The sequence below is a fragment of the Mus musculus genome, chromosome 11, assembly GCF_000001635.26.
Source record: "Mus musculus strain C57BL/6J chromosome 11, GRCm38.p6 C57BL/6J".
Classification (NCBI taxonomy): Eukaryota; Metazoa; Chordata; class Mammalia; order Rodentia; family Muridae; genus Mus; species Mus musculus.
Genome location: NC_000077.6, coordinates 121,799,583 through 121,823,188, shown reverse-complemented (window position 1 = coordinate 121,823,188; position 23,606 = coordinate 121,799,583). Strand labels below are relative to the sequence as shown.

At 45.1% G+C, this 23,606-nt stretch overlaps 1 long non-coding RNA gene across 4 annotated transcripts in view; it reads right to left on the bottom strand.

Annotated features, from left to right (window-relative positions):
- Positions 1–12,862: 12,862 nt before the first annotated feature.
- Gm12589 overlaps positions 12,863–23,606 on the bottom strand; it is a 32,578-nt gene continuing 21,834 nt past the window's right edge. For 2 of the 4 annotated variants that reach the window (XR_389241.2, XR_389240.2), the window contains exons 2-3: positions 17,545–17,697; positions 12,863–13,261 (exon numbers count right to left, since the gene is read on the bottom strand). This is a non-coding gene — a long non-coding RNA (predicted gene 12589). Of the gene's footprint in view, positions 13,262–17,544; positions 17,698–19,989; positions 20,169–23,473; positions 23,557–23,606 lie in introns of those variants that run through there. The other 2 variants (XR_880373.2, XR_389242.3) reach the window with 2 other exon arrangements.

The following is a 23,606-nucleotide window of genomic DNA, read 5'->3' as shown; positions in this document are numbered from 1 at the left end:
AAAGTACATGTGACATGCACTTTATATAGGATAAAGATAGGTTCTATAGATTGAAAAGCTCGTGATATATGTCTGGGGAAAGGTCTTCTGTGGTCTTGGTTGTACAGCACAAAGACCACCAGGCTATTGATAATGTCTGTTCCCAGCCTTCTGGGCAGATAACCGGTTACACGTCCTTCCCTTTGAAAGGACAACTCTGAGTGTTTAAGATTCCTGGTTCCCCTAGTGCCACACTTTTTGAAGATGAACAAGCTTAGAGAAGTTATAGGATTAACCAAAAGACACAGGGTGTATTATAGATGAGCAGAACTTAAAACCCAGGTTTTATCTAAAACTAAAGTAAAAATTAGTCCCTTATTCCATAGCCTAAGAAACTTAATGAAGAAGCTACTTCTCTGTGTCATAAAATGAACAAGAAGAAATGCTAAAAACAACAGCAAATGAGAATAAACTACTGAGGACTGTAAAAACAGAAGCTAGAGAAACAAGTGTAAAACCAAGTAACAGCAGAGTGTGCAGAACACAGCCCCAGAAACAGAACTGGCAACACTAAGAGACATTATCTGGACATTTTAAACCAGATACTCCTCCTAAAGATTCGTCTTTAAATTGAACATAGATATTTATAGATGTTTATCAGGATAACAAGTGCCTTGTTTGCACAGAGAAAGAAAAGGCTTGTACCCTTTTATTGCTAAATGAATTAAACCCAAGTCTGTAAGAAGAAAGCCGTGTCCTCTTTAGTAAGACTAACCCTGCCTTGCTGTTAAGAAAAGACCTGTTCTGTCCCATGGTAAGGAGAAGCCTGCCTGCTCCTTCTGCCCTCTCTGCAGCTTCCTCTTTGTCCCTCTTTCTTTCTACATTCCGAATATTGCTCTCCTAATTTCTAATTCCACTTTTAATTTCTAAGATACTCTGTTCTACTGTCTTCTCCTAACCTTGCTTTCTTCTCCTGCACTGATATGATAATGCCTTTTTGTCTTAGTCAGGGTTTCTATTCCTGCACAAACATCATGACCAAGGAGCAAGTTGGGGAGGAAAGGCTTTATTCAGCTTACACTTCCATACTGCTGTCCATCACCAAGGAAGTCAGGACTGGAACTTAAGCAGGTCAGGAAGCAGGAGCTGATGCAGAGGCCATTTAGGAATGTTCCTTACTGGCTTGCTTCCCTTGGCTTGCTCAGCCTGCTCTCTTATAGAACCAAGATTACCAGCCCAGAGATGGTCCCGCCCACAAGGGGCCTTTCCCCCTTGATCACTAATTGAGAAAATGCCTTACAGTTGGATTTCATGGAGGCATTTCCTCAACTGAAGCTCCTTTTTCTGTGATAACTCCAGCTGTTTCAAGTTGACACAAAACTAGCCAGTACACCTTTTAATGAAATTGTTCCTAGTCTTTTGTACCTTTTCTAGGAGAATAGATTACATGGTTTTCCCAAGTATTCCTTTTTCCCAAAAAAAGTTCACTAGACGATCAATCATAAATTCAAATCATAAATTGAAAAAGAAGTTTACAACAGAGAATGTTTACATATGTGTTCATTAAGACTAGACATTCATTATCTGTCACTAGCTTTACAGGTTCATGGAGAACTAAAGACCATAACTAAGTTATCATTGAAGTTTTGTATAGATAAACACATTCAATATTTTATCTTCTGTCCTTGCACCTACAATAAATAATTAGTTCCCTTTTATGACCTTTGGTTAATTGTGTTACAACCTCTTAGGATGTGTTCTAATATAATCACCAGAACATCCCAGAAGGCCTTGCCGTTCCCTTGGGTGTGAAACACTGAGGTCTTTCATACGGCCATCCTCGTGTCAATAATACACATTCCCTTGGAACTTCATCCATTCCCCACATCTCCCCATTTCTTATTTCTTAGATGTCATGATGAATCTTCACATTTAGTCCAGAGGAAATTTGCTGCAATGTTGGACACCAGACTATAAAAATAACAAGAAGGAAGAACATAACAGCCTTTTTGTTAAAGGGATTGAAGCTTCAAAGCTCCTCAAGGACTTTTTTGGTTTGCTGTTGTTGTTTTTGTTGCTGTTGTTGTTGTTTGTAATAGTTATATTAGCAGGGTAAACATCTGATAATAAGCCTTTATCATTTCTAAGTTGTGCCAACATAACTGGGCCACATCCACACTATCATTGTATGTCCAAAATCTTAGGTGGTGGGTCTTTGTTGTGGATTTGGTCTAATGTTTGTATTATGTTAATTAGGTCCCCCAAATTGCATGAGAATCCACACATAAGACACTGAAGGACCCTGCTCCTAGTGAAAGACCCACAACCTGAGGATTCCCCCACGTTCTGACTCAGGAGAGGCAACACCCCAAATCACTCACAAGAAACGGTCTTGCTGCAAACTGCAAGAGGATTTTTATTCAAGAGCACTCTCGGGCCCATGGTCATACATCACGCAGGGGTAGAGGACCATGGCGCCCCAAGTAGCTGGGTACGGGGGTATTTAAAGGAAGAAACCTGAACTCAAGGAAGTGGGGAGGGCGTTGTTGGAAAATACCAAAGATACCAGTTAAGAGTCCCAAGGAAGTGCAAAGTCACAAGAGTCACAAGGAATACCTGGTAATTGTGCAGGTTATCTCTCAAGACAGTTTCTAAGAGCCCCTAACAATAGCACATTTGCATAGAGGGTTCCCGCAATGGTCAGGGTGACTTTCTTTGAATGAACACTCTTTGAACCCAGGAAGTGGGTGGGTGGAGGAATGTTGCTATCTGTTTTATGATTAGCATACCTTGGAGCATTAAGCCACAGAGGTCACATTCCCAAGCCTGGGTCTAAAGGCCTAGAATTTAGTTTTTATGTTATACTTTCATTAGATGGTTTTGGTTGGTAAATAAAGTTGCTGGTGGCCAATGGCTGGGCAGGGAGACAGAGGTGGGACTTTAGAGGTGGGACTTTAGGATTCGCAGGCAAGGGGACTGAGGGAGGAAGAAGGAAATAGGACAGCCATCCTGGGAAAGGAGTAGCTGCCATGTCTGAGAAGTAAAGGACACAAAAACAGCCAACATGTAAGAGCCAGGGAAGAGTGTCCACCTATGTTAGGTCTAGAGCAATAAAGATGGAATATAGACTTTAATAAGTAAAAACACAGGGATATCAGAGTGGAGGTGTCAGCCAGGTGGAGGTTTGGAGTGACCCAGCCATTGAAGTGTTTAAGGCATATTAAAATATAAGGCTGCATGTATGTCTCTTTCATTTGGGAATCCAGAACATTGGGGCAGGTAGCAAGGAACATGAAGCCACCACTGGGTCAATTAGAGAAGAAGTTAATTGGAAACTGCAACAGGTCTTAATTAATTTCCAGTTATATTTGCTTTCATTATAAGGAGCTACTGTCATACATGTGCATTGGTAATCTGTATGACATATTAAATCCTGTCTAAATAAAGAGGCTGCAAACCTCTTTTACCCTCACCAACTCTACTAAAGTCAGTAGTAGAACAACTGGTAATACTAAAAATGTTGTTGACAGCTATCAATTTCCATAGGTCCTTATGATAAAAGGTCCTTCAACTAGTTTGAGATCTGGTCTATGCCAAACATTGGATTATTACATTCTGTGGAGCCATTGGTGGGCCATTGAACAATGCTAATGTCATTAGCATTGTGTGTATGAGTGGCATCAAACAAACAATGTCTCCAGGGAACATAGCCAGGGGGCCCATTAAACCTTATATGGATCTACATTTTTTTCCTTTGGATGGCTATAGGAGGCCTCAAATTCTTTTAGTACTATTTTTTTTCATCTTTAACATGGATACATTCACTAGCAGAGTGGCTGTGCTAGATAATTTTATGTCAACAACACAAGTTAATGTCATCTGAGAGCAGAGAACCTCAATTAAGAAAATGACTCCATAATATTGGGCTGTAAGCAAGATTTTTTTTTTAAATTAGTGATTGTTGGAGGAGGGCTCAGCCTTTTGTGAATGGTGCTATCCTTCAGTTGGTGGTTTGGATTCTATAAGAAAGCTGGGCAAGCAATGAAAAGTGAACCAGAAAGCAGCACCTATCCATGGCTTCTGCATCAGCTTCTGCCTCCAAGTTTCTGTCTTGAGTTTCTGTCCTGACCTCCTTTGATGATGAACTAATATGGAAGCATAAGCCAAATAAACCCTTTCCTCTCCGAATGAGTATTCAGTGGTTGATGATTTGCTCTGTGGGAGCCTGGAATATAAGAATGTTGAAGACAATGTGGAAGATAGAAGCCTGGGTTATGAAATTTCAGAAGGAAGCTTAAAGACTCTATCAGGGCCATTTGTTATTTTGAATTAAGATTCTGTGGTTCTGGTTAGCTGGAGGAACCAGCTGTGATTAACAAGAAACCAAAACTAAAGTAAAACCTAGCATTGTTGAAGTAAAAATCTTGGGAAATGTTTCCTATAGCACACAGATATTGTATTCCAAAGGGAGCCAAGGTTGTACCTCATGCTGGCAGATGAACTTCGTAATTTAAAAGTCATCCAGGTGGTACTGGTTTTGAAGGCATGAAAGCATGAAGGCATGAAGGGACATCGGTGAAGGTGCAACCTCAGTGGCAGTTGAAGACCCACTAGTGAAATTGAGGTTTGGCACCATGAAGAGAGCCTATAAGAAGTTATTGGTGAAAGTGCAGGCCAGTTGCAGCAGAATACCCCAGCATTTTGGAGTGGCCTGTACCAGAGGATGACCACCAAGCACAGCAGCTATGGAGTAGAGCCAGCTGGAGCTTAGAAGACAAGCTGTGTGTGTTTCAGAGGGTGGATCCAGAGAAGTGACCCAAGCCCCTTGGAGGAGGCAAGATTAGGAGTAATTCCCAGACATTAGAAGTTGAGTTATTTACATTTTTGAAACTTTGGTTTTTGTTTGATTTGATTGTGACTATACCCTGGTTCTTCCCTCTTAAAGTAAGAAAGTGTTTATTATTTTAATTTTATAGGACCATACAGTTTGGATATTTTGGATTTTAAATGGGATTGGCTATTTTAAAGAGATTGAACTTTTCATGTGTTTGAATTTGTAAAGACTGAGACTTTTTGTTTTTGTTTTTCAAGACAGGGTTTCTCTGTATAGCCCTGGCTGTCCTGGAACTCACTTTGTAGACCAGGCTGGCCTCAAACTCAGAAATCCACCTGCCTCTGCCCCCCAAGTGCTGGGATTAAAGGCATGTGTCACCACCACCTGGCAAGACTGAGACTTTTAAAGTTATTTATATTTTTAATGTGAGATCTTGAGCAATGATGAAAAGGAAAGGTTGAGGCTTAATGGTGATGTGTTTGTGTGTCAAGATGACAAGGAGTCAATTGTGTTGGATAGTTTTATGTCAACTTGACACAAGCTTAATCATCTGAGAGGAGGGAACCTTAATTAAGAAAATGCCTCCATAAGATCAGGCTGTAGGAAAGTCTTTAAGGCATTTTCTTAATTAGTGATTGATGGGAGAGGGTTTAGCCTTTTGTGGATGGTGCCATCCCTAGAACAGTAGTCATGCAACTTGTCTGTCCCCTTTCTGCTTTCCCTCATCTGGGACTATCAAGACTTTGAAGTTCCAGACCTGAAGATAAGATTTTTGAATCTTCTAGAAATGGAGTTCTTTGTCTAGAATCATTGGAGCACATTCAGGGTCCTTCATAAAGTGTTTTTATTTTCCTAAAAGGAAAGCTTTTTTTCACATTAAGCATATTCTGAATAGGTTACTAATATGTGGCTGAAGGAAATTATACTTTGGGTCAGTTCCTCTGCACAAGCACTTGGTGCCAGCAGAGTAAAGAGCAAGTCTGAGATCCAACTGACAACTACCAATGTGACTACAAGGTAATTTTTCCTCTTGCTTGGTCATTTCTCCAGCTGTGGGCTTTGCTGGGAAAGGGTCTGACCGTTCTAGGCAGCTGCGTTTGGTGCTCTAAGAGGCAACCAAATATAAATAATTCATAAAGTGTGACTGCTGGCTGGGAGATTCTGAGTGAGCTATCATACACCCCCAAGATGTTTGTTAACTGAAATTGTAATCCCTGAGAAGCAAGAGATCCTGGGCAGTAAACAACTGAGCCAGGATCCATATCATTTCCCTGGCTACACCTGTTCTTTCCCTGGCCCACAGCAGGAAAAACAAGCTCTGGGTCACAGTGGAACAAAAGTTCCCAAAGCATATGCTGCAAAATGGTGACATGCCTGGCTGTGCTGGGATCTAATGGCACTATTGGTGCTAAACAAGACATCTGTCATACTCAGATTCTTAGGTTGTCTAGATCACAACAGAGAAAAGAATACAGATCAGCCTGCCCACTAAGATTCTGCAGCCTGAGCATGTCACAGGAGACAAGTGGGAGGAGGTCAGGGTGGGGGTACTTAGCAGCTGGAGGAAAAGAGACCATTCTCCTAGTGAGGTATAGGACAGTGGACATCATGCTGCCTGCTCATTGTCTCCCTTCAGCATACATGGCTGCATATAGAGACACTACCAACACTAATACCTAACAAAGGGGTACAATGTTAAGATTCTTCCTGAACTGAGTCTAAAGTTTGACTTCTGCTTCCCAAAGGCCTGATCAAAGAGACCCACCTGGAAAAGCTACCCCAACATCCTCTAAGACTTTATTGACAGCTTTACTAAAAAATAAAAGGTGGTTGGAAGGAAAGAAAATGGAGTCTGTGAGAGGTCTGGTGGGGTTTCACATACCAAGATCTAGTTCCTGCATGCAGCAAAACAGGGATGGGCCTAGGTGAGGGCTCTGCCTAGATACATGATCTCAGAACAGGCTCCTCAATTGGAATTTGGGCATCTGATGTTTGTGGGAAAACTCTGCTAATTAAGTCTACTGTTGACTTGATAGCCTTCTGGGGCTTGGTGTATAATGGAGGATTCCTTCGTTAGAAGAGCTTTTCCTTCTCTGATCTTGTCTGGGGAGTTCTAAGCCCCCATACTTGCCTCTACCTGAGGAATGTCATGTAGCCTCAATTAGATTTTCTCCTGACAAAACCTATTCAGCTAGCACCTGAGATTCCTGAAGTGCTTCCTCATGCTAATGAGTCCTCAGCCAATGACCTTTGCCCATCCTGGACATTCCTGCCCTCAGTCCCCCAAAACTTTATAAGCCTTCAATCACCCTAAGTAAAGTTGATTTGCGTACTAACAAGCCAGTCCTGGTCCTGGTATGGTCACTCACCATAGATACTTACATAGGCTTCTGAAGTCCCTGTTTGATCGGCGTCTCTGCTTCCACTGCCCTTGTGGATTATATCAGCCAACGATCCACAAGGGCAGAGAGACCCACACACCTTGGGCACATCAATATCCTACTGAAATTCTAGCCACTCCAACTTACTGATTCTCTGCTATTTGCTCATGACCACCTTACTAAGAAGTGGGAAGACAGAATATTCACATTTTCTTGGGTGTCTTCATTTTGTGAGGAGGCTGGGCTTGCAAAAAAAAAAAATGGCAGGAAGCACTTTCTAGTGGGTGAGCAAAACGGTCAGGCCTAGAAGAGGCTCATTACTGAGGGGGGCTGAAGACCAAGGTGTCAAGTGGTCAACAGGAACCCCCATTAAAGGTCTTCTGGTGTGATAGAGACTATGGGTTTCTTTTAAAATGAAATGAGAGAAGAGTGTCATGACCCGGACTTCTTTCTAAAGTAATCCTTTGGCTGCTTGGTGGGCAGTGGATAAGGCAATGAGATACTGGAAGCTTCACAGAGTCTAAGCCAGGTAAGATGCTCAGAGAATAGTACAAGGCTGAGGGGCTGAGGAATCAAGGACTTAGAATGTACTATGAATATGGAGCCTTTGGAGATAAAGGATGAATGTGGTGCTTATGAGAAGAGTCAAGCTGAGCAAGGCATAAATTAGACAGGGATACTGGGGTGGGCTTTTGTTTGTTTGTTTTATGGATTGGGGAGGATTTCATTTCAGACATAACACATGTGAGGTTACATTAGATATCCAGGTAGAGAAAAATCAGGGAAGGAGTTAATGTTGTGGGGACAGACCTTCTAAGAAGATGATATTCTAACATCCAAGCATCCAGAGGTAGAAGAATGGGAATTTGCAGCACCAGAAATCACAAAGAAGCTCTAGGGACTAGGTTGGATTCAGCTCCAAGCACCGGAGCTTAGTTCTTCTGTGTGTTCCCCATGCCTGAGAGATAACTGATAGCTCTGGTTCAGGAAGTCGCTCAGGCCTGAGTCTCGAATGTCCCTTTGCCATCCTCCCTTTGCCAGCCCTCTCTGCTAACGTGCCCCTCCTCGCACACTTCTCCCTGTCCCAGTTCTTTCCTTCATGCCACTTTCCCTCTCCTACCTGTTGGGTCTCTGACTTCATCCCCTGGCTGGTACAACAGGACAGGCATGGAAAACTGGCCCGGTTACAATGAGGCAGTTTCAGCTTCTGCATTGCAGGAGAAATTCCCTGGCCATCCACCAGCACTTCTCAAGGAAAAACTTCAATACCTGTTATTTAAGCTGGTCTGAAATGAAGACAACCATCCATCTGTTAAAAGCCACACAGGGTCCAAAAAAAAAAAAAAAAAATCCACAGGTTCCAGTGCTAGTTAATTTGTTGTTTGCATTCTTTATTTTAAGAAAAAAAGTTAAGTATTGTGCTCATCTATAAAATTGTGCACATAGAACACAAATGTGTCCCAACTACAACCAAACCTGGCACAGACGTGCTGAGAGCTGTGACCAGTCATGGCAGAGTAGGAAGAGGAGTCAGACCGTGCAGTTGAGGGAGAGTCTGAACAATCACATGGCCAACAGAGCCAATGCTAGTGGACAGGAAACTCACAAGAGAGATGGGAAGGGGGTTGAGAAGGAAGAGGAGGAGTCACAGTGGAAGTGAATATATGGCCACAGAAGCCAGGATTTCTGGGTTTCTGAGTTTGCAGTAGTGAGTTGTGATCACTGATGTGCCTTCTGCTGCAACATGGACAGTATTTCCCCTTTTCTGCAAGTCTTTGTCTGATCTGAACCACCTACTTAATTGCCTATAAGAAAGTCACTGGCAGAAGACAAACCCTTCCTGCCAGTCCTGCCCAAGCTTTTAACTGCCCTCTTCTGAGCCTGCGAAGCCTGAATGCCACTTGGATGCCTATGAAGTTCTTATCTCATCAATAGGCAACTGGGTTGCCTTACTAACCCCGTTCTTTTTTGTAATTTTCTATCCTTTCTTTCAACTTTCCTGGTCAGTTGTGAAGCCACCCTTAACTATATATATTGTGTTCAGTTTTCTCTTCCTATTGCAAGCATTCTGAATAGTCTTTGTGGCCATTTTGAAGGAGCGTTTATGAAAAACTCTAACCAATGTGTCTGACAATTCCCTAACAATCTTAAGAGGAAGAGTGACAGCAGTGCCTGCGGTGTGAACTGAGATGCTTGGCTCCTCCTGTTGATGTGTGTGGCTGTCCATGTTGTGTGCTTGTTTTCTGAGGTTTCTTTAGCTCTGTGTGAAGTGGAAATACCTGTTTTCTTTGGAAACTGTTATGTTAAATGATGTTTTACTAGGACAGACAGGTGAGAGGATGTTTTGCTGAAGCAGACACACAAGAGGACACATGATGTTTAGAAAGAATATAACTATGACCCCACAGACAGGGGTGGGGGCCTTTGGCATTGGTTCACCTTATATCACATTGCTGATCTTTGCTTGTCATGACTTCATAAAAAGCAATTGTCAAAGAACTTCTCGTGATATGCCAGCAGCTTCTTGCCACTTCCTCAAAGTTTCCTCTGGATTGAACTGCCATTGCTAATTTGTGAATGGGTGGTGTACTGGCTAGTTTTGTGTCAACTTGACACAGCTGGAGTTATCACAGAGAAAGGAGCTTCAGTTGAGGAAATGCCTCCATGAGATCCAACTGTAAGGCATTTTCTCAATTAGTGATCAAGGGGGAAAGGCCCCTTGTGGGTGGGACCATCTCTGGGCTGGTAGTCTTGGGTTCTATAAGAGAGCAGGCTGAGCAAGCCAGGTGAGGCAAGCCAGTAAAGAACATCCCTCCATGGCCTCTGCATCGGCTCCTGCTTTCTGACCTGCTTGCATTCCAGTCCTGACTTCCTTGGTGATGGACAACAGTATGGAAGTATAAGCCGAATAAACCCTTTCCTCCCCAACTTGCTTCTTGGTCATGATGTTTGTGCAGGAATAGAAACCCTGACTAAGACAGGTGGTGATTGCAAGTGGACTGGACTTCTGACAACACAGGTTGGAATAGCCCCAAAGAACTGTTTCTAAACAGGTCCACAACCCCCGTCTCCCATTAACCTTTCTTTTCCACTCCCTCTGGTGAGTGGGTGGGCTAGAAGGGAGGATCAAGCACTTAAGAATCCTTATTAAAGTAGGTTTTGAGAGATCTAAGCCTGCATCTGTGACTCGGGCTGACAATCTCAGCAGTCTGCCAGAAGGACGATGCATGCATGACCCTGGAAGTGAAGGTTGGCCAGAGGCTGACCGGCGGGGTCATTGCACAGGGTTTGCTCTGGGACCCTGGCAGTGGCATGCAGAAAACGACAACAGCCAAAGCCTTCAGGTGCTTCTCTCAAACCTCAACAAACATGGCAATATCATGTCTCCATACCAGTATTGTGTCCAGGAAGGAAAATTAAAATTGAGAGCCAGATAGTTCATATCTGAAGCAGAAATAAGAATCTCTAGAAACTGAGCTGTGCCAAGGCAGAGGAGTGCTTTTCCTGAATCTGTTCAAGAGGCACCATAGGCTCTAGCTCTCAACACCCCATGCCTGTGGCTTCAGTTTCCACTTAGCAATTGTCTGGAGAGGAGAAGACATCTAATACTTGGCCTCTCAGTTAACCCCTTCTCAAAGTGGCAAAAGAGTACAAACATAATAGCTAAAGGCCACTCTCCCTGAAACTTTGTTTTAAGTTATATGTGTCTATTTCTAAGGATTTGGGTACCTATTATACCTGTAAAGGGCTTAAGCCTAAATGAAAAAAAATTTTTAAATAGTCCAGTGATAAAAAGATATTTTAACATTTAAGGTTAGTGATGACAAAACTAAAAATTTGTATTTACAAAGCAAGAAAAGTATCAGTTGCCAACTGAACTGACGATGTCAAAACCCATATCCAGACAGCACACAGTGCAACCTGGGAGGATATAAACAGGAACATGCAGCAAGTGGCAACAGTGACAGTTTTGAATTATAAACACTAAATTCTAGTGATGTGAATTAAAAATTGATGGACAGTCTTGAATTCCATACACATATAAGGATAACACAATAAGAAATAAAGATTTTTTAATTAGCATTCTCCTAGCAGGCTCTTAGGAAATATTTGTGCAATAAACAATATAAAATATCACTAAGTATGTGGCTCAGTGGTAGAATATTTGCCCATATATATATAGGAGACCCTAGGTTCTGTCCCTAGTGCAACAGGAAAAAAAAACATATCCCACCAGCCTCAGAACTGGGCTGCTTTAGTGAGACAATGCAAGCTGTACTAATAAAAAATAATACTAATAAATAATAATCTGGAATCATGGGGCATCTGCCCAAGAACAAAGCAAAATAGGTCACAGTGTTTGAGAGGGTCCCTACCTTATCCCAGTTGCTTTCTGTAATGCACACATATATGTGGGCATGCTCAAATCCATCCATCTATATGTCCATCCAACCAATCTCAATGTTCAATTTAAAGCAGTGACCTTATAAATAGCAAAGTAAGGAAAAAGATGGATGTAACTGTAAAACACAACCACTGAAATACCCCAGTGAGCTACTGTCCACACAGCCTGGTAGGTACTGGGTACACTTCACTGTGAGGCAATGTTCTGGTCTTTTCATTGTGATGAACCTGGACAAAGATAACTACAAAGATAATCTAAAAAAAGGAGAACACAATGCACCTGGGTGAGCAGAAGCAGCCCAGAGACCTGCTGCTGTGTGGCCCACTTACAGCGGGAACCACCACAATGTGCAAGCGTGTGGTACACAGAGCGAAAAGAAAGAGAAGTAGAACAGTCTGAGCATCACGAAGAGATGCAGAACTGGAGACTCAAGGGGGAGAAGGAATAGCCTGATGTGTGTAGCCTACCCTGCTACTTGAAGCCTTGATGGAGTCCCAGCCTGTGCTGCCCCTGAGGGCCATGTCTGGGTCTGTGGGGCTCACGATACCACTTAAGACAACACTGATATTCCTGGTTTGGGCTGCTGCTTGGAACCGTGTTGATATCCAAGGGCTGTGCAGAGCTGGCTCCCCTCCTCACCAGCTCTGGCACTCTAGAGAGCAATCCCTGCCTCTCACCAGCTGCAGCACTTGGAAGTATGGGCCCTGCACCTCATCTAGGCAGCACTGTTGAGCTAGCCCTGGTGACTGAGGTGTAGGTGAGCTGGCCCAAGGGTGTGAGCACAGAAGAACTGGACCTGCCATTTGTCTGTCATGAGGCATCATGGGTGTGGGGGAGATGCCTTCATGCCCTCCTCACCTCACCCCTCGCCTTCTGTGGTAGCCAGGAGAGCTGGCCCTAGAGTCATGAGAGCAAAAGTGCTATCCCCTCTCCTCACCAGCAGCTGCACTCAGGAGAGTGAACACTGGGTCTCACCCTGGCAGCACAAAAGAACAGGCTCTGGTGGCAAAGGCTTAGGGGAGGGCATCAGAACAGGAGAGCTGGCACAGCCTCTTGACAGCTGTGGCACTTGGGAGAGTGAGAGAGCAGTCTTGCCCCTCGACTGGATGAAGTGTTGGGTGAGGTAGCTGGCACAGTGCTAGAGTCTAAAAGTAACTTTTATTCACCTGTTTTAATTGTTGTCTCCAATGCTTACAGCCTTTGTCTGCTAACGCAGGCCTAGTGTTAGGGTCTGGGAACTACTTCACAAACCACTCAGACACCAATCTCAGTCATATAGGGATGGTTTATTGAACACCACACCTTAAATATCTCTTCTTCGAAGTTGGCTTATCTTCAAAAGAGAAGCCAGAAAGAAGAACAGCCAGGGCATGGCCCCCAGCATCAGGGCTTTCAGAAGTGGCTCTCCCTCCCTCCTCGAACTCTGCAAAGTCAGCAACACCTCGCTGTTTCACACTTTACCAGCCTTGGGCTTTGGAATTGTGCAGCAACGCCCTTCTTCGTGCATCCTAATCAACCACAAGTTTCATCAAGCAGAGTTGCACTGATCACCCGTATGGAGGAGGCAGCTAGCTGCAGGCTCTCACACTCCCCTTCATGTGTGTCTCTGGCATGAAGTCTTGGCTAGGGCACGGGACAGGCTTCCTTCAGTCAGCAAGGACCCTGTGAAGGGACCAAGAGGACATAAAAATCAAGCCCTGCATATAAGAACGTCCCAGAGAAAAAGAATGGGTCAGGTGAAGCAGAGTATGGGAATGACATGCTTGGGAGAAAAGAGATCTAGCTTTAACACTTGGGTTCAAAAATCAATGAAACTGTCAAATAAGGAATGGTGTCTTGCTTATTCCAGGGTCCTTGTTTGGTTTTATCATCTATAGATCAATCTGTTCTCTAAAATCATACTGTCTATTCCAGCAAACGAATGAATGAATGAATGAATGAATGAATAGGGCCGGCCACAGACTCCCAGGCGAGAGTAAGATGATGCTCTCAGGGACCAGCCAACTGAGAGTAGAATACTGGCAGGTAACCATGTCTAACCAGAGCCAATTGGCCAGTGAGACTTTTAAAATATAATTAAATTTTTTTTGTTCATTGATGCTTTGCCTGCATGCATGTGTGAGAGTGTCAGAACCCCTAAAACTGGAGTTACAGTCATGTGTGAGCTGTCATGAGGGTGCTGGGGATTGAACCCAGGTCCTTCGGAAGAGGAGCCAGTGCTCTTAATCACTAAGCCATCTCTCCAGTCATGTATACAGGGGAATATTAGCACATAGGCAAGTGCTGGGTTTTCTACTCCAAGAAGCACTTCAGGCGATGAGGACAGCTCTCCTGTGATTGGAAAGACTCCACTGGTTAAAGAAATGAATGGAAACAGCTCAACATAGTATCAAGCTGAGTCTATGCATCTGGAGACCTGGTACTGGTCTGTCATTCTCTAGGGAGACAGTCCCACAGACAACTCTCCAGCAAAAGCCAACTGTCATGGGGAACTGTACAATGTTCCTGGCACCCAAGAAAGGCCAGATGCCACATATGGAAGGGCTTGGGGCCAAGCAATGAGGTCAGGGTGAAGCAGTGAGATGGAAATTGTGGCTAGGGAAAGAAGCAGTGCGTGTCTCCAGCAAGAGTCACAGCTTACAGTTAAGTCACAGCATTTCAGCAGCCTCCTAGAGTATGTGCAGTACCTCTGGTCCCACAGGGGTCCAACCTGCTGTCTCTGCCTCACAGCTAAGCCTGATCACAGCCTCTGGTGAAACCCAAGGAAGACACTTTACCTTCCATGGACTCTACATTACCAGAGAAAGGCAAAGGGAGAGGCTGGGGTAGTGAGCAGGGTGGAGCAGCCTACACAGGTCACTAAAGATTAGCACTCCTACATGAATCTACTGCCTAGGGCCACAACTTTGCCTCTTCTGGAGACCATGTCCTGTTCTCCCACTCCAGACCATGTGGGACCTGAGTGCAGTAAGCTTGTGCCAACTGGTTTAGGAGCTCTTCGGAGATGAAGGCAGATGAGACACAGTAAGATGTGAAACCTGAGCCTGGGAAGATGACAGATGGACAAACTCCAGTTTCAGGGGTTCTGACACCCTCAGGCTGACAGACATGTACGCAGGCAAAAGCACCAATAAACACCAACAGCCAGCAGGTGGCACTGTAGAAGCGTGAGAAACAGTGCTCAGGTTCTCATCAAATGATTTTTCTTTCTCTTCCTGCACAGCTGGATGCTGCTAAGATTGTCCTTTAATCTTCCTCATAGCTGCAAAGTTTGGACTCGGGCCAGGGTCAGAGAAAGGCTGTGGCCATGGGAGAGTGTCAGAGGATGCTGGAACTTCAGTCATCCTCCATCACTACTTCAATGGTATGTTTTCTCTTCCTTCATGCATATGAAAATCAGTGCTTCAAGTAGAAAAGGCACTAAACAGCCTGGTCAACTGCTAGCACCTGCTTCATAAAGGCAGAAGTGGAGGGTAGGAGTCGGCCCAGGGAATTCCAGTTGCTGCTGGAAGCCACATCCGGGGGCAGTGTCCACTAGGCCTCCGTATGTGAGAATGTGTGTGATGTGGTATGTCTTCAATGTGTGAGCATATGCCCATGATGTGATATGTTCTGTGTATAAACACATGTGCCAGATTTCTCTGCATGTATCTCTTGCCATGCATGTGTCAGGTATGATCTCTCTGTGTCCTGTGGTTATGTGTATTTTCGAATATTTCGACAAACTTCCTCTCATCTGTACAATGTAGCTGCAAGCCACTTTATGAGGAGCAACAGTGTCTGCTCAGTGAAGTGCCCCAAACCCTGATATGCCTGCAGAGCTTCCCTCAGTGAGGTTCCATCCCTTAGTGCTGGAAAGTGGTGTACACAGCAGGTCCTGGCTGGCACCTAGCCCTTCTCTCAACTTTTTTATTTATTATGTGTGCATGCATGTGCATGCATGTGCACACTTCATAGTGTGCATGTTGAAGTCAGAGGACAATGTGTGGGGACCTGTTCTCTCCTTTGACCATGTGGTGCAGAGATCAAATTCAAGTTGTCAGGTTCGGCACTAAGTATGCGTCCTTACCCACTGAGCCATCTCCTAGCACGGCTTCCTCCTCCCTTCTGCTCATTCTTCAGATACACCCCAGCCTGGCAGGAAGCTTGGGTGCCATTAAGAATTCCCATGAGATATTAGGGGGAAAACAACACCTGAAGGGGCTCCTGGAGCCAGAGGCTTGCTGACAACTTAGATAAAGTATCCTCCCCATCTCAGATTCAATTGTAAACTATTCTGCCCAAAAGTTCACTCCAAGGAAGACCCAGTCCTTTGGAAGCCCCTTATGAAGAAAAAGGAGCCACCTATTTGTCTGTTGCTTCCTAAGAGTCTTCATGAGGATGATGGAGGTGGTTTGGAGCCTGTAGCTTAGTGTTTGCAGAGCAAGTGCTGGTATGTACTTCAGAGGCTTTCCAAGGACTGTAAGTAAAAATGGACTGGACAAAAAGTTGGCCCAGAATATGTCAAACAAGGCAGAGAAGAGTCCTAGACCTGATCAGTGCTGAGATGGTGCCTCCCTCCCTCCCTTCCTCAAAGCCCCTCTGTCCTGTGACCTTACACCCCAGGACTGCAGTGTCATCCTACTGACCTAGAAATGCTGACCTCCAAATGGCTCAGACTCAGCAGAAAATTTTCAGTGGAAACCATATGAACATCTTTCCTGGAGTCCAAAGGTGATGCATCACAAGAAAGACCCCAACTTCCCTCCACCCATCCGGTCCCTCAGAGGTCGGCCATGCTCAGGGTGCATTATAGTCCCTATAACCAAGATTCAAATGCTACAGTTGATCTTGTGTTCCTAGCTAGGGCTTTCTGCTTCTTGGGATCTGACAGGGTACTTGGGCTGGCATTGGGAGGTAGGACATTAAGACACCCAGTAATCTCATTCAGGAGAATCTTGAGGGCTTTCTGAAGTGGAGGTGAAATATTTATACCAGTTAAACCATCTGGCTTCAGTGATCAACTCAGTTTTCAGTTTTCTTCCCTTCTCAAAGGTAGAGTTGAGACTAACCTTCTAAGGAAGGCTTGGTCTTTTCAGACAGACCTATCCTAAGCTTTCAAGAGTCCAAGACCCAAATGACCACTTAATTAGTATCTAAAAGATACTAGTCACTGTAGAGTTCAAGAACTGTGAATTGTGATATGCCAAGAACCAGAAACAAAAATCAAACATATGTTTATCTTGTCTCTAAGCAAAGAGGTATATACTGTGGAGGCTAAGGTGAAGAGACAATGCTTAGGCAGGCTGAAGGAGAGTGGAGTAAGGATCTAGGAGTGGCAGGGAGATCCACAGAGCAGAATAAAGAAGAGCAGAGGATGAGGGAGTGGGTAGGAGGGACCACAGTGGGTAGAACTACAGATCAGGAAAAATGCAGAGGTGGCTAGGGAAGTGAGTGGTAGGTGGATCCACAAAACAAAATAAATAAAAAAATGCCGAGGACCTCATCCTAATAAATCTCTTAATCTCACCTAAGTAATAGGGACAATAATGCCCATCCCACAGCTTTGTTAGGAAGATGCATAACAAAGTCTCTGGCACAAAGAATGGATGGGGGAACCATTACCAAGCCTAGGCTCCACTGAGCCCACGCTTCCAGCTCCAACCATGCTGGTTCAGCCCTCACACTACCAACTACAGAGCTGGGACCTGCCCTTAGGCTATGCTCTGAATTTACTTAGCCATGGCCTATGCAAACCTGCTGGTGCCTAAAGCCAGGTTAGAGACATTTGAAGAGAATGAAGAAAGCAGCCTTCTGGTGTTATCTAGTTGTATGTGGACATGAGCATGGATGGGCTCGTGTATAGTCAAATGTATGGGACAGTCCTGTCTGAGCATGCACATACAGGTGTATATGCATGGGTGTGCATGTATAGAGGCTATATGAGTAAATGAATGCATGTGTACCTGGGGGCAGGCTCATGGTGCTCCTGGTCCAGGTAAGCAAGCAATCCTTCTTCTGAAAAATACCAGCCAAGCAGAGGGTCTGAAGCCTTGGTTCTTCTGACAATCAGAATCTAAAGCTCACTCAGGGCACAGAGTCCATGAGCTTCTAGGAATCTGCAAAAAAAAAAAAAAAAAAAAAAAAAAAAACAAAATAAAAAATTGAACCTAGAGAAAAATAACTTCCACTGGCTCAAAATATAAAAGAACATTGATTTTGATCTCTATTATCACACCAAGATTTTGTTTGGGGGATTCACTATAAAGTATGCATTCCTAGAAGCCCCTCCAGTTTACGAACTCTTCACATCAGCACTTATCCAGCCGAAAGAACCAGGAAAGAAGGGTCAGTCCAGGGTGAGCAATCTCCAGCCCCAGCCTACCGCAGCAGCGGCTGGTAGTTCTGCATGTCCTCTTAGGGACATCACTGCCGTTTTTCTAACACCTCACAGTCAAGCTAGTTTTCTAGCAAACTGGCTGTCTGGGCTCTTTGCTGACCCTTCCACCCCATCCTAGCAATGGAAACCTGAAGTCAGAGAGTTCTAAGGGCCCTCAGGCTTCAGGTAGATGAATGAGCCGTCTCTGCCCACAGAACCCAAACCCAGTAGAAGCCACAAGCTCACTTTCCTCTGAACATATGGTAACCTAGTAGTCTGAGCTTCTAAGGTCTCAGCACCCATTTTCCTAAGCTAATACAAACCAAGCAAGCTTCTGACACAGTCAGAAAATGTGCCAGCAGCCTTGGGTGACTGTATAGGACATTGTGAAACATCGGTGACCACACAGGCTTTGCTTCTTCAGAAGTTAAACAGAAGCCAGACCATAGATTGGCCATGCTGTACATGATACCCACAACTTCCCAGGTAAGGGGGAGCATGGGCCCAGAGGAAGCTTGAAGGCTGTGGAGTATCCACACACACATATGTGCCCCCCTCTTCCCAGACCAGCTCTGGTTAGTCTGAATCCAGGAAGCAACCCCAGCCTTCAAAAGGTATGGAAGCCACAATGTTAGGTGCTTCCTTGGGCCAGGGTATAAGGTAAGGTGAAGAACTTCCAAACAGCCAAGAAAGAGCCCCAAACCCATGGACTGTCCACATCTTCCTGTGACTGATTCATGTGTTTCCCGTGACAGCCGCAGCAACATCACATCCGTTCTGAGGACTATTTTTAACTGACTTATGTATTTCTTATATGAGGAAGGTATCAGCTCATTTCTGCAAGACTTCTGCAATGTGTTCATGTCAGCAGTATTGACACCAGGATGGAGCCAGTCGGGCCTTCAAAAATCATGCAAAATTTATGAACTTAGAAGTGTGAGTCAGGCTTGCAGGCCACTCATTTTGAAAAAGGAAACTCAGTTGTCAGGTCTTTCTGATTAATAAACACATCCATCTTGAGAGAGAATGCACTGTTTCTTTAAAACCTTTCAGAGATGCCATGGAAGAGAGTTTATGGATGGATACTGGCTCTACCCACTAACAGTTGATGATCTTGTATAGGTAGGCAGGGCTTCTGAACAAGAAAGGAACTAAGATTTAACTTTCTGGGCCCTAGAAAGGTTCCTTGAGGCCTGAATATCTTGAGGGCACATCTCCCTTTCAAACAAATGTGCACTCAGGCCTGCATGAACATCCAGGTCCAAGTCAAGCCTGGGGGACTTGTAGAGATTGTCTGTCAGTGCCCTGGGTAGCAGTGGCCTGGGAGCATCAGGACTGTCCCACTGACCTGATCAGTGGTGCCTGTCCTCTTAACACCAACTCTAAGCCAGCTCCAGACAGACTCCCTTCTCTTCTCTGGTCTCCATGCATGCTCTCAGCAGGAGGCTGCCTACCCAGCCTTTGAACAATTAGCAGACAGCTACAACAAGCTAGGGGAAGAGGACTAAGGAGACCCAGAGGCTCAAAGATGCCTCCTAAAGCTTTGTAAAGTCGAGTTTGGGATTGTGCAAGTTCAGGCAGCCCCGATAGGCCTGAATGAGAGCAAGAAAAAGTGCTACAGAGCAGCAGTCCAACTAGAGGAGAGTCTAGAAGGGTGTCCCTCAATGCCTAGCCAGCAAGGAAGACCATCATGTGCCTCCAGAGCCCAGTGGTAGTCACAGGACTAGAAAGGCCTGTGGAGTAAACACAGTTTCATCCTCATCTGGGTGGTGTTATATATTATAGAATAACAAGGAGCATTGTGGACTCTGCTTAGCAAATGAGAAAGCTGAGACACTGGGCTACACATCTCCAAACCTGCTCCTAGAGCCCCCCAGCAAGCATGGTAGTTTCCATCTTAGAAGCCCCAGGCTGGCCAGAGTCTGAGTCTCTTAAAACCCTTGGCAGCCTGAGGTTTATCTCTATCCCAGGACACTAGGATGGAAGGGCCATGGTGGAAGAGGGACTAAACTAAGTTCTATGTTGTTCTCACCAAGTTTCCTAGAGGCTTTGAGAAATCAGTTTCTCTCCTTGCTTTCCTCTCTGTGGGAAGAAGTAAGATGGCAAACCTAGTAAATGGTTGGAGGCAGGACCTGAGCCTGCTGATAGTCACCAAAGCTGAGACACCGGAAGGGTTCACCAGAGGGTATTGTTTTCTTCGGTACAACCATGTTCTTGGAGAAGAAGGAACTAGAGGCTCAGCCACCAGCCAGCACCCAGCCTTAATGCAGGCTGGACTCCAGCCCAGGAAGTTGGCCCCAGTCTCTCCAGCCCTCTAGGCTATAATTTGTGTCCTCCAGGGCTCAAGATAGCTAAGGTTTAATGTGGAAAAAATGGTTCCACTCTGTCTCACCCCATACCCCAAAATAAACTTAGATTAGGGACAAAAAGCATAATTATAAAAGTTTTGGAAGAAAAACACTAAATGAAGTCTTTGCCCTCTCAGGAGAGCAGGCAAGAGGCAAATTCCAAAGCCTATAGGAAACAACTGACTAATTTGGCTTTATAAAAATTTTTTTAAAAAAAGTACTTTTGTGTGGGGAAAAAATAGCACCATTAGAAAGGTAAATTGGCAACATCAGCAATGTAAACACAAAGTCTTGATACTCATTGTACACAGAGAGCTACCACAGATCAACAGAAAGAAGCAGACTCCCGACAGAAACAGTGAAGGATAAACATGCAGGACATTAGAATGGATAGGAAAAAATATAAGACTTCCCTATTCAACATAACAAAACTTGAAAAACATTTAAGGACAAAAGGCTGAAATGGATACAAATGGCCGTGGAGAAGCAAATTGGAGCCTCCTCAGGGTCTGAAGATCACACCAGTTCTATAGAATGACACCCGTGCAGAGGCTGTGTGACATGAAGACCTGAAAAGCACTTTCCTTTCCAGAGAAACCAGGGCCTTGGGGGACTTGGTGAGGAGGGTAGTGGTAGTATATGATACAGGGGTGCCATCTTAGACTGCAGGTCCTTGTCTGACTGCCCTAGGAGATGTGGACAGAGAGTTTGGTGAGGCGACCTTCCCTAAACTTCAAGGAGTCCTATCAGCCTACTGGAGACACAGGCTGGTGACTGGGCCTGGGATGCTGTATGGCTGCAGCACTTTTCAAGAAGCAGTTGCCCACACCCCATCCAACTCACTTCTAATGTTTCAGGGTCTCCCACCGCATCCATTCCAGGCTAGACCCCCACACCCAAGACTCTCTTCCCTTTGGGGGTCAGCCTTCCTATACAGCAGTGTCATCTCTCCCTTCCCTTTCTGCACCCAGTGAGCTGAGGGTGGTGGTATATGCAACACATTGGAATGAGTAGGGGTAGTTTATGCCTTCCGGAGAGTTCCTGCCTCTAACTTTTTTTTCCCAGCATAATATTTTCATTGATTCTTTGGGAATTCCACATCATACACTCCAATCACCTTTGTTTCTTAGTCCTTCCCTGTCCTCCCCTCACCCTTGTTACCACCTCCCCAGGGAAAAAATTATATATACATACATACATACATACATGTGTGCATACATGCATGCATGCATGCATACATACATACATACATTCACTGGGGCATGGCCAAACTCTCAGGGACTTGTCCCCAAATAAAACTGTCTTTCCCCCTACCCACCACCATTGGAAGTCATTTGACACCCCAGTATCCTATCACAGTTTTTAAGAGTTCTCTCTGATGGCTTTCTGTCTAGGCTGTTACTGTTGGGGCTGGGGGGATAGAGGTGTGGGTTCTCACAGAAGTCTTCTTTGTTCATCTTTCTCACAACTGTGTGTCTGAAGTCATAGATATCATGGAGGAAGTAGTTTATTTCCTCTTTATGAACACTGGGAGCATAGACTAAGGGCTTCCATGCAGTTTCTGGCATCAGCGCAGACTTTGAGCAGAGCTCCCAGTTACAGTAGGACCATGGACTAGATAAGACACCTACAATGAAGCTGGAATCACAGACATCAACATGGCTTCTAGCTACAGCATAAACCACAGACATCTGTGGGATACTCAATGTCAACACTGGCCACGGACATCAATGCCAACCCACCGCAAAGGACCACAAGCCCAAACTTGGCCCTCACAAGCCCAAACATCACCATGGACCCAGGTGGCAGCACAGGCTACCCACATTCATGCCCCACCCCCAACATCAACATGGCTTCAGGCTGCAGCATAGATCACAGATACTCCTGTAGCCTTTGGTGGTAGCATGTGCCACTGACATCAATATAGACCCAGACATGGCCCTCAGTAGCAGTCCAGACCAGGTCACCACTATCATCTCAGGTGGCAATGCAGGCCACTCACATCAGTATAGGGCATCATGACCTATGGACATGAACACGAATTCAGGCCACAGCACAACCCATGAACATCTGCATGTAGTCAGGTGACAACATGATTAGCAGACATCAACCTAGACCTAGTCTACATTAGGGCCACTGACACCCATGCATGGACAGCCCTTAGCATCACAGAACACAGGAGTGCTTCAGGGAGGTCTAATCTAGAAAGTAGATCATTCGTCTCAGGTGACCCAGTGTCCAGGCTGCTTGTTTGGGGTCTGGATCTGTGTCTGTTTAAGCTCCAAGCTCACCAGTTCAGCCTCTTTACAGTACATGCTCCACTCCACACCTCCATCACCCATTCTTTCCTCACTACGATGCAGCCAGGTAGCTGGCTTCTGGCTTCTGGCTTCTGCTAGGGTGGGCACCTGCCCTAATTTCGTTTGTGACATGAACCAATAATTTGATACAGATGTCTGTGAAAAATCACAGCTGGATACATGGGGTGGATGGTGGTTGGCCACAAAGGGCTCCTATCTTAAGAACCAGGAATAAAGACTGAAGGGTCTGTCCCTGGGGATCAACCTGGACCATTCCAGGCTCTCAGGGACTACAGGGAGTACACGCTGGAGCCAACATCTGTGCTGTGGCATCTCAATAGAAGGAGAAAGGAGTGGTTTGGGGACAAGTCTCGCTCACATTAAAGCTATCTCCCAGCTTGGGGCTACTGTTCTTCCTCACTATACCACAAGTTACTGCAAATTTCCACTGCCAAGGAGGAACCTGGGCTCATCTGATTGCACCATGACATTGGGTCATCCTCCTCTCCCTCCCCAGTTCCCACCTGAGCTTAGAGCACTTCAGGAAGTCTCCTCACGTATATCTGTATACCTCAGAGCACCTGCCTACCACACCCACCAGCAGTTGCAGGCCAAGGTTTGGGCACAGAGGACCAAGGATCACATAGAAGCCTTGGCACTGAGCCCGCCAATGGAAGCTGTACCCTCCTGTGCCCAGTCTTCACTTACCCTGTTCTGTTTTCTTACAAAGCATTCTTTCACACTCCTCAAACAAGACATGATTTACTGACATGTGTTTGCTTGTTCTCTGCAGAGTTTCCCAGTAGTGAACAGCAAGGGTGTCCAGCTCTACCACCTCAGAACTGAACAGCATAAGGCATTCACTCACTGGAGTGTCCTAAGAGAAGCCAGCCCTGAATCCCAGAGTGTCCAAAGGCAGATAGGATCCAAACTTGGCCTCAAATTTAAAGCCTGAAAGTTAAAGAACAAATACTACTTGGTGAAATGTCGACAGAGCACGT